Source organism: Lepus europaeus, chromosome Y (genome assembly GCF_033115175.1).
Source record: "Lepus europaeus isolate LE1 chromosome Y, mLepTim1.pri, whole genome shotgun sequence".
In the NCBI taxonomy this organism is placed as follows: domain Eukaryota; kingdom Metazoa; phylum Chordata; class Mammalia; order Lagomorpha; family Leporidae; genus Lepus; species Lepus europaeus.
In genome coordinates, this window is record NC_084851.1 from 4,204,755 (window position 1) to 4,219,386 (window position 14,632).

Consider the following 14,632-nt stretch of genomic DNA (forward strand, 5'->3'; position numbering starts at 1 on the left):
CTCCCTTTTTGAATCTATCAGTTATTATTCACAGACACTAGTCTTGTTTTTGTGATCCCTTTGACTTTTAGACCTATCAGAGCCATCAATTGTGAGCTGAGATTGATCACGTGGACTAGTGAGATGGCATTGGTAAAAGCAACCTTGATGGGATTGTATTGGAATCCCCTGGCATGTTTCTAACTCCATCATTTGGGAAAAGTCCGATTGAGCCTGTCCCAAATTGTACATCTCCTCCCTCCCTTTTTCTCACTCTTATATTTAACAGGGATCATTTTTCAGTTAAGATTTAAACACCTAAGAATAACTGTGTGTTAATTACAGAGTTCAACCACTAGTATTAGACCAAAAACAAATACTAAAATGGATAAAGTATTACATTGTACAACAGCTGTCAGCACAAGAGCTGATCAAGTTACTGTTTCTCATAGTGTCCATTTAACTTGAACAGGTTTCCCCTTTGGAGCTCAGTTAGTTGTCACTGATCAGGGAAAACAAATGATATCTGTTCTTTGGGACTGGCTTAATTCACTCAGCATGATGTCTTCCAGATTCCTCCAACTTGTTGTAATGACCGGATTTCATTGTTTTTGACTGCTATATGGTATTCTATAGAGTACATGTCCCATAATTTCTTTTTTTAAATTTTTTATTTATTAAAAATAAATTTCCAACGTACAGTTTATGGATTACAATGGCTTCCCCCCAAGCACAACTTCCCTCCCCCTCAAACCCCTCCCATCTCCCACTCCCTCTCCCATTACATTCACATCAAGATCCATTTTCAATTATCTTTATATACAGAATATTGATTTAGTATATATTAAGTAAAGATTTCATCAGTTTGCATCCACACAGAAACACAAAGTGTAGAATACTGTTTCAGTACTAGTTATAGCAATACTTCACATTGGACCCTTATTTAAGGACAGATCCCACATGATAAGTAAGTACACAGTGACTCCTGTTGTTGACTTAACAATTTGACACTCTTGTTTATGGCATCAGTAATCTCCCTAGGCTCTAGTAATGAGTTGCCAAGGCTATGGAAGCCTTTAGGGTTCGCCAACTTTGATCTTATTCCAATAGGGTCATAGTCAAAATGGAAGTTCTCTCCTCCCTTCAGAGAAAGGGACCTCCTTCTTGGATGGCACCGTTTTTTCCACTGGGATCTCATTCGAAGAGATCTTTCAGTTAGGTCTTCTTCTTCTTTTTTTGTTTTGCCACAGTGTCTTGGATTTCCATGCCTAAAATACTCTCATGGGCTCTTCAGCCAGATCTGAATGTCTTAAGGACTGATTCTGAAGCCAGAGTGCTGTTTAGCACATCTGCCATTCTATGAGATGCTGTGTCTCCAGCTTCCCATGTTGGATCGTTCTCTCCTTTTTTGAATCTATCAGTTAATGTTAGCAAAAACTAGTCTTGTTTGTGTGATCCCTTTGACTGTTAGACCTTTCAGTGTGATCATTTGTGAACCTAAATTGATTACTTCAACTAGTGAGATGGCATTGGTACATGCCACCCTGATGGGATTGTATTGGAATCCTCTGGGACATTTCTAACTCCACCATTTGGGTCAAGTCCGATGGAGCATGTCCCAAATTGTACATCTCCTCCCTCTCTTATTCCAAGTCTTATGTTTAACAGGGATCACTTTTCAGTTAAGCTTTAAACACCTAAGAATAATTGTGTGTTAATTACAGAGTTCAACAAATAGTGCTAGAACAAAACAGAGAAAAAAATGTTAAAATGGATGAAGTATTACATTGTACATCAGCAGTCAACACAAGAGCTGATCAAGTCACTGTTCCTCATAGTGTCCATTTCACTTGAACAGGTTTCCCCCTTGGAGCTCAGTTAGTTGTTGCCAGTCCGGGAGAATATATGATATTTGTCCCTTTGGGACTGGCTTAATTCACTCAGCATGATATTTTCCAGATTGCTATATCTTGTTGCAAATGACTGGATTTCATTGTTTTTGACTGCTGCATAGTATTCTATGGAGTACATGTCCCATAATTTCTTTATCCAGTCTACTGTTGATGGGCATTTGGGTTGATTCCAAGCCTTAGCTCTTGTGAATTGAGCTGCAATAAACATTCATGTGCAGATGCCTTTTTTGTTTGCCAAATTAATTTCCTTTGGGTAAATTCCAAGGAGTGGGATGGCTGGGTTGAATGGTAGGGTTACTTTCAGGCTACTGAGGAATCTCCAGACTGACTTCCATAGTGGCTGAACCAGTTTGCATTCCCACCAATAGTGGGTTAGTGTCCCTTTTTCCCCACATCCTCTCCATCATCTGTTGTTGTTAGATTTCTGAATGTGAGCCATTCTCACTGGGGTGAGGTGAAACTTCATTGTGGTTTTGATTTGCATTTCCCTGATTGCTAGTGATCTTGATCATCTCTTTATGTGTCTGTTGGCCATTTGAATTTCCTCTTTGGAAAGGTGTCTGTTGAGGCCTTGGCCCAACTCTTTAGTGGGTTGTTTGTTTTGTTGTTGTGGATTTTCTTGATTTCTTTGTTGATTCTGGTTATCAACCTTTTATCGGTAGCATAGTTTGCAAATATTTTTTCCCATTCTGTTGGTTCCCTTTCACTTTCCTGACTGTTTCTTTTGCAGTACAGAAACTTCTCAATTTGATGCAAACCAAATAGTTAATTTTGGTTTTGACTGCCTGAGCATGCCGGATCTTTTCTAGGAAGTCTTTGCCGGTACCAATATATTGCAGGGTTTCTACAATGCTCTCTAATAATTTGGTGGTGTCAGGTCATATATTTAACTCTTTAATCCATATTGTGAATTTTTGTATAATGTGAAAGGTAGGGGACTTGCTTCATGATTCTGCACGTGGAAATCCAATTTTCCCAGCACCATTTATTGAATAGACTGTCCTTACTCCAGGGATTGGTTTTGGACCCTTGATCAAATATGAGTTGGCTGTAGATGTTTGGATTGATTTCTGGTGTTTCTTTTTCTTTTTTTTTAATTTTGATAGGCAGAGTGGACAGTGAGAGAGAGACAGAGAGAAAGGTCTTCCTTTTGCCATTGGTTCACCCTCCAACGGCCGCCACGGTAGGTACGCTGCGGCCAACTACCGCGCTGATCCAATGACAGGAGCCAGTTGCTTCTCCTGGTCTCCCATGGGGTGCAGGGCCCAAGGACGTGGGCCATCCTCCACTGCACTCCCTGGCCACAGCAGAGAGCTGGCCTGGAAGAGGGGCAACCGGAATAGGATCGGTGCCCTGACTGGGACTGGAACCCGGTGTGCTGGCGCCGCAAGGCGGAGGATTAGCCTAATGAGCCAAGGCGCCAGTGATTTCTGGTGTTTCTATTCTGTTCCATTGGTCTCTCCATCTGTTTCTGTACCAGTACCATGCTGTTTGGATAACAACTGCCCTGTAGTATGTCCTGAAATCTGGTATTGTGATGCCTCCGGCTTTGTTTTTGTTGTAGAAGATTGCTTTGGCTATTCGAGGTCTTCTGTGTCTCCATATGAATTTCAGCATCTGAGAAGAATGTCTTTGGTATCTTGATTGGTGTTGCATTGAATCTGTAAATTGCTTTTGGGAGAATGGACATTTATTTTTTATTTTTTTTATTTAGTGAATATAAATTTCCAAAGTACAGCTTATGGATTACAAAGGCTTCCCCACCAGAACTTCCCCCCACCCACAACCCTCCCCTTTCCCACTCGCTCTCTTCTTGAGAATGGACATTTTGATGATATTGATTCTTCCAATCCATGAGAATGGAAGATTTCCATTTTTTGGTATCCTCTACTATTTCTTTCTTTAAGGTTTTGTAATTTTCATCGTAGAGATCTTTAACGTCCTTGGTTAAGTTTATTCCAAGGTATTTGTTTTTGTAGCTATTGTGAATGGCATTGATCTTAGCTGTTTTTCCTCAGTCATGGCATTGCCTGTGTATACAAAGGCTGTTGATTTTTGTGCACTGATTTTATATCCTGCTACTTTGCCAAACTTTTCGATGAGTTCCAATAGTCTCTTAGTAGAGTTCTTTGGGTCCCCTAAATACAGAATCATATCATCTTCAAAGAGGGATAGTTTGAGTTCTTCCTTCCCAGTTTGTATCCCTTTAATTTCTTTTTCTTGCCTAGTACCTCTTGCTAAAACTTCCAGAACTATATCGAATAGCAGTGGTGATTATGGGCATCCCCGTCTGGTACCAGATCTCAGTGGAAATGCTTCCAATTTTTCCCATTCAATAGGATGTTGGCCATGTGTTTTGCATAAAATGCTTTGATTGTATTGAGGAATGTTCCTTCTATACACAGTTTGCTTAGAGTGTTCATCATGACAGGGTGTTGTATTTTATTAAATGCTTTTTCTGCACCTATTGAGAGAATCATATGGTTTTTCTTCTGCAGTCTGTTAATGTAGTGTATCACATTGATTGTTTTGTTAACTTTGAACCATCCCTGCATACCAGGGGTAAATCACACTTGGTCTGGGTGGATGATCTTTCTGATGTGTTGTTGTATTCTATTGGCCAGAATTTTATTGAGGATTTTTGTGTATATGTTCATCAGGGATATTCGTCTGTAATTCTCTTTCAATGCTGCATCTTTTTCTGGCTTAGGAATTAAGGTGATGGTGGCTTCATAGAAAGAATTTTGGAGGCTATCCTCTTTTTAAATTGTTCTGTATAGTTTGAGAAGAAATGGAGTTAATTCTTCTTTAAATGTCTGGTAGAATTCAGGAGTGAATCCATCTGGCCCTTGGTTTTTCTTTGTTCGGAGGGCCTATATTACTGTTTCATTTTCTGTCTCAGTTATGGGCCTATTTAGGTTTTCTATGTCTTCCTGGTTCAATTTAGGCAGATTGCATGTGTCCAGGAATCTGTCCATTTCTGATAGATTTCCCTGTTTATTGGCATAACACTCTTTGTAATAATTTCTGATGATTCTTTTTATTTCTGTGGTGTCTGTTGTTACGTTTCTATTTTCATCTCTGATTTTATTGATTTGGGTCTTTTCTTTTTTTAGTTAGTTGAGAAATGGTGTGTCATTTTATATATTTTTTCAAAAAACCAGCTCTTCGCTTGGCTGATTTTTGTAATGTTTTGTTGGATTCAATCCTGTTGATTTCTTCGTTGATTTTAATTATTTCTCTTCTCCTTCTGGATTTGGGTTTGGTTGCTGCAGATTTTCTAGATCCTTGAGATGACTTGAAAGCTCATCTATTTGGTGCCTTTCCAATTTCTTGATGTAGGCACCTATTGATATAAATTTCCTCTTAACATTGCTTTTGCTGTATCCCATAAGTTTTGATATGTTGTGTTGTTATCTTCATTTACTTCCAGAAAATTTTTGATTTCTCTTTTAATTTTTTCTATGACCCATTATTCATTCAGGATTATATTGTTCAGTCTCCAGGTTTTTGCATATTTTCTAGGGATTCCTGAGTTGCTAATTTCCACCTTCATTTTGCTGTGGTCTAGGAAGCTGCATGGTATGATTCTAATTCTTTTAAATTTTCTGAGATTTGCTTTATGGCCTAGTATGTGGTCAATACTCGAGAAGGTTCCATGCACTGCTGAGAAGAATGTAAAATCTTTTTTTTTTAAGATTTTTTTTATTTAGTGAATATAAATTTCCAAAGTACAGCTTATGGATTACAAATTCTCCCCCCACCGCTTTCCCCCCACCTGCAACCCTCCCTTTCCCACTCGCTCTCACCTTCCATTCCCATCAAGATTCATTTTCAATTCTCTTCATATATAGAAAATCAGTTTAGTGTATATATATATATATATATATATATATATATATATATATATATATCTATATATCTATATATATATCTTTTATTTAAATTAAACTTTTATTTAATGAATATAAATTTCCAAAGTACAGCTTATGGGTTACAATGGCTTCCCCCTCCCAAAACTTCCCTCCCACCCGCAACCCTCCTCTTTCCTGCTCCCTCTCCTTCCAATCACATCATGATTCATTTTCAATTCTCTTTATATACAGAAGATCAGTTTAGTATATATTAGGTAATGATTTCAACAGTTTGCCCCCATATAGCAACACATAGTGAAGAAAAAAAATACTGTTGGAGTACTAGTTATAGCATCAAATAAGAGTGTACAGCACATTAAAGACAGAGATACCACATAACATTTTTTAAAAAATTAATTTTCTATGCCATCTCCAATTTAACACCAGGTTGTTTTTTTTTTTTCATTTCCAATTATCTTTATATACAGAAGTTCGGTTGAGTATATAATTAGTAAAGATGACATCAGTTTGTACCCATGCAGAAACACAAAGTGTAAAAATACTGTTTCAGTACTAGTTATAGCATCACTGCAAATTACACAGCACATTAAGGACAGATCCCACATGGGATGTAAGTACACAGTGACTCCTGTTGCTGACTTAACAATTTGACACTCCTGTTCATGGCGTCAGTAATCTCCCTAGGATCTAGTCATGAATTGCCAGGGCTATGGAAGCCTTTAGAGTTCACCGACTTTGATCTTATTCCTATAGGGTCATAGTCAAAATGGAAGTTCTCTCCTCCCTTCAGAGAATGGTACTTCCTTCTTTGATGGCCCCGTTCTTTCCACTGGGATCTCCCTCACAGAGATCCTCATATAGGTCTTCTTCTTTTTTTTTTCTTTTCCATGGTGTCTTGGCTTTCCATGCCTACAACACTTTCATGGGCTCTTCCGCCAGATCCGACTGCCCCAAGGGCTGATTCTGAGGCCAGAGTGTTGTTTAGCACATCTGCCATTCTATGAGTCTGCTGTGAATCCATTTCCCGTGTTGGATCTTTCTTCCCTTTTTGATTCTATCAGTTAGTATTAGCAGACACTTGTCTTGTTTGTGTGATCCCTTTGACTCTTAGACCTATCAGAGCCATCGGTTGTGAACTGAAATTAATCACTTGGACTAATGAGATGGCATTGGTACATGCCACCTTGATGGGATTGTGTTGGAATCCCCTGGCACATTTCTAATTCCATCATTTGCGGCAAGACCGATTGAGCATTTCCCAAATTGTACATCTCCTCCCTCCCTTTTTCCACTCTTAAATTTAACAGGGATCACTTTTCAGTTAAAATTTAAACACCTAAGAATAATTGTGTGTTAATCACAGAGTTCAACCACTGGTACTAGAACAACAACAACAAGAACAAGAACAAATACTAAAAAGGATAAAGTATTACATTGTACCTCTAGAGTCAGGACAAGAGCTGATCAGGTCATAGTTTCTTATAGTGTTCATTTCACTTCAACAGGTTTCCCCTTTGGTGCTCAGTTGTCGCCAATCAGGGAAAACAAATGAAATTTATCTCTTTGGGACTGGCTCAATTCACTCAGCATGATGTTTTCCAGATTCCTCCATCTTGTTGCAAATGACTGGGTTTCATTATTTCTTACTGCTGTATAGTATTCTATAGAGTACATGTCCCATTATTTCTTTATGCAGTCTACTGTTGATGGGCATTTGGGTTGATTCCAGGTGTTAGCTATTGTGAATTGAGCTGCAATATACATTAGTGTGCAGATGGCTTTTTTGTTTCCAAATTAATTTTCTTTGGTTAAATTCCAAGGAGTGGGATGGCTGGGTTATATTGCAGGGTTATGTTCAGGTTTCTGAGGAATCTCCAGACTGACTTCCAGGAGGCTTAACCAGTTTGCATTCCCACCAACAGTGGGTTAGTGTCCCTTTTTTCCCCACATCCTCTCCAGCATCTGTTGTTGGTAGATTTCTGAATGTGAGCCATTCTCACCGGGGTGAGGTGAAACCTCATTTTGGTTTTGATATGCAATTCCTTGATTGCTAGTGATCTTGAACATTTTTTCATGTGTCTGTTGGCCATTTGGATTTCCTCTTTCGAACAATATCTATTGAGGTCCTTGGCCCATCTCTTAAGTGGGTTGTTTGTTCTGTTGTTGTGGATTTTCTTGATTTCTTTGTAGATTCTGGTTATCAACCCTTTAAGTGTAGTATAGTTTGCAAATATTTTTCCCATTCTGTCGGTTGCCTCTTCACGTTCCTGACTATTTCTTTTGAAGTACAGAAACTTCTCAATTTGATGCAATCCCAAATGTTAATTTTGGTTTTGACTGCCTGTGCTCCTGGGGTCTTTTCCAAAAAGTCTTTGCCTGTACCTATATCTTGCAGGGTTTCTCCAATGCTCTCTAATAATTTGATGGTTTTGGGTCGTAGATTTAAGTCTTCAATCCATGTTGAGTGAATTTTTGTGTAACGTGCAAGGTAGGGGTCTGCTTCAAGCTTCTGCACGTGGAAATCCAATTTTCCCAGCACCATTTCTTGAATAGACTGTCCTTATTCCAGGGATTAGTTTTGAATCTTTGTTCAAATGTAAGTTGGCTCTAGATCTTTGGATTGATTTCTGCAATTTCTATTCTGTTCCATTGGTCTATCCATCTGTTTCTGTACCAGTACCATGCTGTTTTGATAACAACTGCCCTGTAGTATGTCCTGAAATCTGGTATTGTGATGCTTCCAGTTTGTTTGTGTTGTACAAGATTGCTTTGGCTATTCGAGGTCTTCTGTGTCTCCATATGAATTTCAGCATCATTTTTTTCCAGATCTGAGAAGAAGGTCTTTGGTATCTTGATTGGTATTGCATTGAATGTATAAATTGCTTTTGGGAGAATAGACATTTTGATGATATTGATTCTTCCAATCCACGAGCATGGAAGATTTCTCCATTTTTTGGTATCCTCTTCTATTTCTTTCTTTAAGGTTTTGTAATTTTCATCGTAGAGATCTTTAACGTCTTTGGTTAAGTTTATTCCAAGGTATTTGATTGTTTTTGTATCTATTATGAATGGGATTGATCTTAGAAGTTTTTTCTCATCTGTGGCATTGTCTGTGTATACAAAGGCTGTTGATTTTTGTGCATTGATTTTATATCCTGCTACTTTGCCAAACTTTTCAATGAGTTCCAATAGTCTCTTAGTAGAGTTCTTTGGGTCCCCGAAATAAAGAATCATATCATCTGCAAAGAGGGATAGTTTGAGTTCTTCCTTCCCAATTTGTATCCCTTCAATTTCTTTTTTTTGCCTAATAGCTCTTGCTAAAACTTCCAGAACTATATTGAATAGCAGTGGTGTGTGTGGGCATCCCTGTCTGGTATCAGATCTCAGCGGAAATACTTCCAGCATTTACCCACTCAATTGGATGTTGGCCATAGGTTTTTCATATATTGCTTTGATTATATTGAGGAATGTTCCTTCCATACCCAGTTTGCTTAGAGTGTTCATCATGACAGGGTGTTGTATTTTATCAAATGCTTTCTCTGCATCTATTGAGAGAATCATATGGTTTTTCTTCTGCAGTCTGTTGATGTAGTGTATTACGTTGATTGTTTTGTGAATGTTGAACCATCCCTGCATATCAGGGATAAATCCCACTTGGTCTGGGTGGATGATCTTTCTTATGTGTTGTTGCATTCTATTGGCCAGAATTTTATTGAGTATTTTTGCATCTATGTTCATCAGGGATATTGTTGTGTAATTCTCTATGAATGTTGCATCATTTTCCAGCTTAGGAATTAAGGTGATGCTGGCTTCATAGGAAGAATTTGGGAGGATTCCCTCTTTTTAGATTGTTTTGAATAGTTTGAGAAAAATTGGAGTTAGTTCTTCTCTAAATGTCTGGTAGAACTCAGCAGTGAATCCATCTGATCATGGGCTTTTTTTGTTGGGAGGTCCTTTATTACTGTTTCAATTTCTTTGTCAGTTATGGGTCTGTTTAGGTTTTCTATGTCTTCTTGGCTCAATTTAGGTAGGTTGTATGTGTCCAAGAATCTGTCCATTTCTGATAGATTTCCCTGTTTGCTGGCATACAAGTCCTTGTAGTAATTTCTGATGATTCTTTTTATTTCTGTGGTGTCTGTTGTTATGTTTCCCTTTTCATCTCTGATCCTATTGATTTGGGTCTTTTCTTTTCTTTTTTTAGTGAGTTGGGCTAATGGGGTGTCAATTTGTTCATTTTTTCAAAAAAACAGCTCCTTGTTTGGCTGATTTTTTGTAATGTTTTGTTGGATTCAATCCTTTTAATTTCTTTTTTTGATATTAATTATTTCTCATCTCCTACTGGCTTTTTCGTTTGGTTTGCTGCAGATTTTCTAGATCCTTGAGATAAGTTGAAAGCTCATCTATTTAATGCCTCTCCAATTTCTTGATGTAGGCACCTATTGATATAAACTTTCCTCTTAACACTGCTTTTGTTGTATCCCACAGGTTTTGGTATGTTGTGCTGTTATCCTCATTTACTTCCAGAGAATTTTTGATTTCTCTTTTAATTTCTTCTATGACCCAAAGTTCACTCAGGAGCATGTTGTTCAACTTCCATGTGTTTGCATGTGTTCTAGGGATTCCCGAGTTGCTAATTTCCAATTTCATTCCTTTGTGGTCTGAGAAGCTGCATAGTATGATTCTAATTCTTTTGAATTTGTTGAGACTTGCTTTATGGCCTAGTATGTGGTCAATCCTAGAGAAAGTTCCATGTAGTGCTGAGAGGAATGTAAAGTCCTTAGATGTAGGATGAAAAGTTCTGCAGATATCTGTTAGGTCCATTTGAGCTACAGTGTCATTTAAATCTACTGTCTCCTTGTTGATCTTCTGTTTTGTTGATCTGTCTATCTCTGAGAGTGGTGTATTGAAGTCCCCCGGTACTATTGTATTGGGGTCTAAGTCTCCCTCTAAGTCCCTTAACAAGTCTTTTAAATAAGCTGGTGCCTTGTAATTAGGTGCATATACATTGATAATCATTATATCTTCCTGTTGAATGGATCCCTTAATCATTATATGGTGCTCTTCTTTGTCTCTCCTAACAGTTTTTGTGGTAAAGTTTATGTTGTCCGATATTAAGATGGCTACACCCACTGTTTTTTCATTTCTGTTGGCGTGTTATATATTTTTCCAGCCTTTCACTTTCAGTCTGTATGCATCATTGTTGGAAAGATGAGTTTCTTGTAAGCAGCAAAAAGATGGGTTTTGTTCCTTAACCCAATCAGCCAATCAGTGTCTTTTAACTGGACAGTTCAAGCCATTAACATTCAATGTGACTATTGAGAAGGAGTAAGTTTGCCCTGCCATTTGCCAAAGATTTTTTCTAATATATGGTTTGAAATTCCTGTGATCTTTTGCTGTGAGGTTTCCTACCTTTATCTTCTTTCATATTGGTGACCGTGTTTCTGTGTTTCTGTATGTAACACATCTTTAAGCATCTTTTGCAGGGCTGGATGAGTGGCGACAGATTCTTTCAGTTTCTATTTGGTGTGAAAAGTCTTTATTTCACCTTCATTCACAAATGAGAGCTTTGCAGGATATAATATTCTGGGCTGGCAGTTTTTCTCTCTTAGTTCCTGGGCTATATCTCGCCATTCTCTCCTAGATTGTAGGGTTTCTGATGAGAAGTCAGCTGTGAGTCTAATTGGAGATCCTCTAAGAGTAATCTGACGTTTCTCTCTTGCACATTTTAGGATCTTTTCTTTGTGTTTCACGTGGTGAGTTTGATCACGACATGTCGTGGTGAAGATCTCTTTTGATCATGTTTATTAGGGGTTCTATGAGCTTCCTGTACTAGGATGTCTCTGCCCTTCTCCAAACCTGGGAAATTTTCTGCTAGTATCTCACTAAAGAGGCCTTCTAATCGTTTCTCTCCATGCCTCCAGGAACTCCTAGAACCTGAATGTTGGGTTTTTTAAGAGTATCCTGTAGATTCCTGACAGTATTTTTTAGATTTCTGATTTCTTCTTCTATTCTTTGATTTGACTGTTTCCTTTCCTGTTCTCTGTCTTCTAATTCTGATATTCTCTCTTCTGCTTCACTCATTCTGTTTTTAAGGCTCTCTAATGTGTGTGCCATTTGATCTATTGAGTTCTTCATTTCATTGTGGTTTTTTGTCACTATCACAATTTCATGTTCTTCTAGTTGCTTCATTTCATTTTGATTCCTCCTTAATATTTCATTTTCACGAGAGAGATTTTCTATTTTGTCCATTAAGGATTTCTGTAGTTCAAGTATTTGTTTTTGAGAACTTCTTAATGTTCTTATCAATTTTTTGAGATCTGCTTCTTGCATTTCCTCTATCTCTTCATCTTCATAATCTTGCATTGGCATGTCTTGTTCATTTGGAGGCATCATAGTGTCTTCCCTGCTCTTGTTACTCAGCTTTTATCTTTGTTATTTGGCATGTTGGAGATAATTTATGTTTTTTTTTTATTTTTTGCTGTGGTGTTTTTTTCTCATTATACTATGCCTCTAAGTTAGCTGTCTGCTTTGATGGATCCTTAGGGGCTGTGATGGGTGTTGGCAGCATATATATAGATTTCAACAGTTTGCCTTCCCATAGCAACACAAAGTGAAATAATACTGTTGGAGTACTGGTTATAGCACTAAATAACAGTGTATATCACATTAATGACCGAGATTCTTTAAGATTTTTTTTAAATGATTGATTATTTTTCTATGTAATTTCCAATTTAAAACCAAGGTTTTTTTTCATTTTCAATTATCTGTATATACAGATGATCGCTTCAGTATATACTAAGTAAAGATTTCATCAGTTTGCACCCACACAGAAACACTAAGTGTAAGAATACTGTTTTAGTACTAGTTATAGCATTACTTCACCACATGGGACGTAAGTACACAGTGACTCTTGATGCTGATTTAACAATTTAACACTCTTGTTATGGTGTCAGTAATCTCCCTAGGATCTAGCCATGAGTTGCCGAGGCTATGGAAGACTTTAGAGTTTGCCAACTTCGATCCCATTCCGACAAGGCCATAGTCAAAGTGGAAGTTCTCCCTTCAGAGAAAGGCACCTCCTACTTTGATGGCCCCGTTCTTTCCACTGGGATCACACTCACTGAGACCCTTCATTTAGGTCTTCTTCTTCTTCATATTTTTTTTTCCCCAGCGTGTCTTGGTTTTCCATGCCTAAAATACTCTCAAGGCTCTTCAGCCAGATCCAAATGCCTTAAGGGCTGATTCTGAGGCCAGAGTGCTATTTAGGACATCTGTCATTCTATGAGTCTGCTGTGCCTCCCCGTTCCCATGTTGGATCCTTCTCTCCCTTTGTTTTTATATGTTAGTATAAGCAGACACTTGTCTTGTTTGTGTGATCCCTTTGACTCTTAGGCCTATCAGAGCCATCGGTTGTGAACTGAAATTGAGCACCTGGGCTGGTGAGATGGCATTAGTACATGCCACCTTGATGGGATTGTATTGGAGTCCCCTGGCACTTTTCTAACTCTATCATTTGGGGCAAATCCAATTGAGCATGTCCCCTATTATACATCTCCTCTCTCCTTTTCTCATTCTTCTATTTAACCGGGATCATTTTTCAGTTAAGAATTAGACATCTCAGAATAATTGTGTGTTAATTACAGAGTTTACAAACAAATACTAAAAAGGATAAAGTGTTACATTGTACATCTAAAGTCAGGACAGGAGCTGATCAAGTCACTATTTCTCATAGTGTCCATTACACTTCCACAGGTTACCCTTTGGTGCTCAGTAGTTGTTGCCGATCAGGGGAACAAATGAAATTTGTCTCTTTGGGACTGGCTTAATTCACTCAGCATGATGTTTTCCACATTCCTCCATCTTATTGCAAATGACCGAGTTTTATTGTTTTTGACTGATGTATAGTATTCTATAGAGTATATGTCCCATAATTTCTTTATCCAGTCTACTGTTGATGGGCATTTGGGTTGGTTCCAGGTCTTAGCTATTGTGAATTGAGCTACAATAAACATTAGTGTGCAGATGGCTTTCGTGTTTGCCAATTTAATTTCCTTTGGGTAAATTCCAAGGAGTGGGATGGCTGGGTTGAATGGTAGGGTTACTTTCAGGTTACTGAGGAATCTCCAGACTGACTTCCATAGTGGCTGAACCAGTTTGCATTCCCACCAATAGTGGGTTAGTGTCCCCTTTTCCCCACATCCTCTCCAGCATCTGTTGTTGGTAGATTTCTGAATGTGAGCTATTCTCACCGGGGTGAGGTGAAACCTCATTGTGGTTTTGATTTGCATTTCTCTGATGGCTAGTGATCTTGAACATTTTTTCATGTGTGTGTTGGCCATTTGGATTTCCTCTTTCGAAAAATGTCCATTGAGGTCCTTGGCCCATCTCTTAGGTGGGTTGTTTGTTTTGTTGTTGTGGATTTTCTTGATGTGTTTGTAGATTCTGGTTATCAACCCTTTTTCTGTAGTGTAGTTTGCAAATATTTTTTCCCATTCTGTCGGTTGCCTCTTCACTTTCCTGACTATTTCTTTTGAAGTACAGAAACTTCTCAATTTGATGCAATCCCAAATGTTAATTTTGGCTTTGACTGCCTGTGCTCCTGGGGTCTTTTCCAAGAAGTCTTTGCCTGTGCCTATATCTTGCAGGGTTTCTTTAATGCTCTCTAATAATTTGATGGTGTCTGGTTGTAGATTTAAATTTTTGATCCATGTTTAGTGAATTTTTGTGTAAGGCGTAAGGTAGGGGTCTTGCTTCAAGCTTCTGCATGTGGAAATCCAATTTTCCCAGCACCATTTCTTGAATAGACTGTCCTTACTCCAGGGATTGGTTTTGGATCTTTGATCAAATATGAGTTGGCTTAGATGT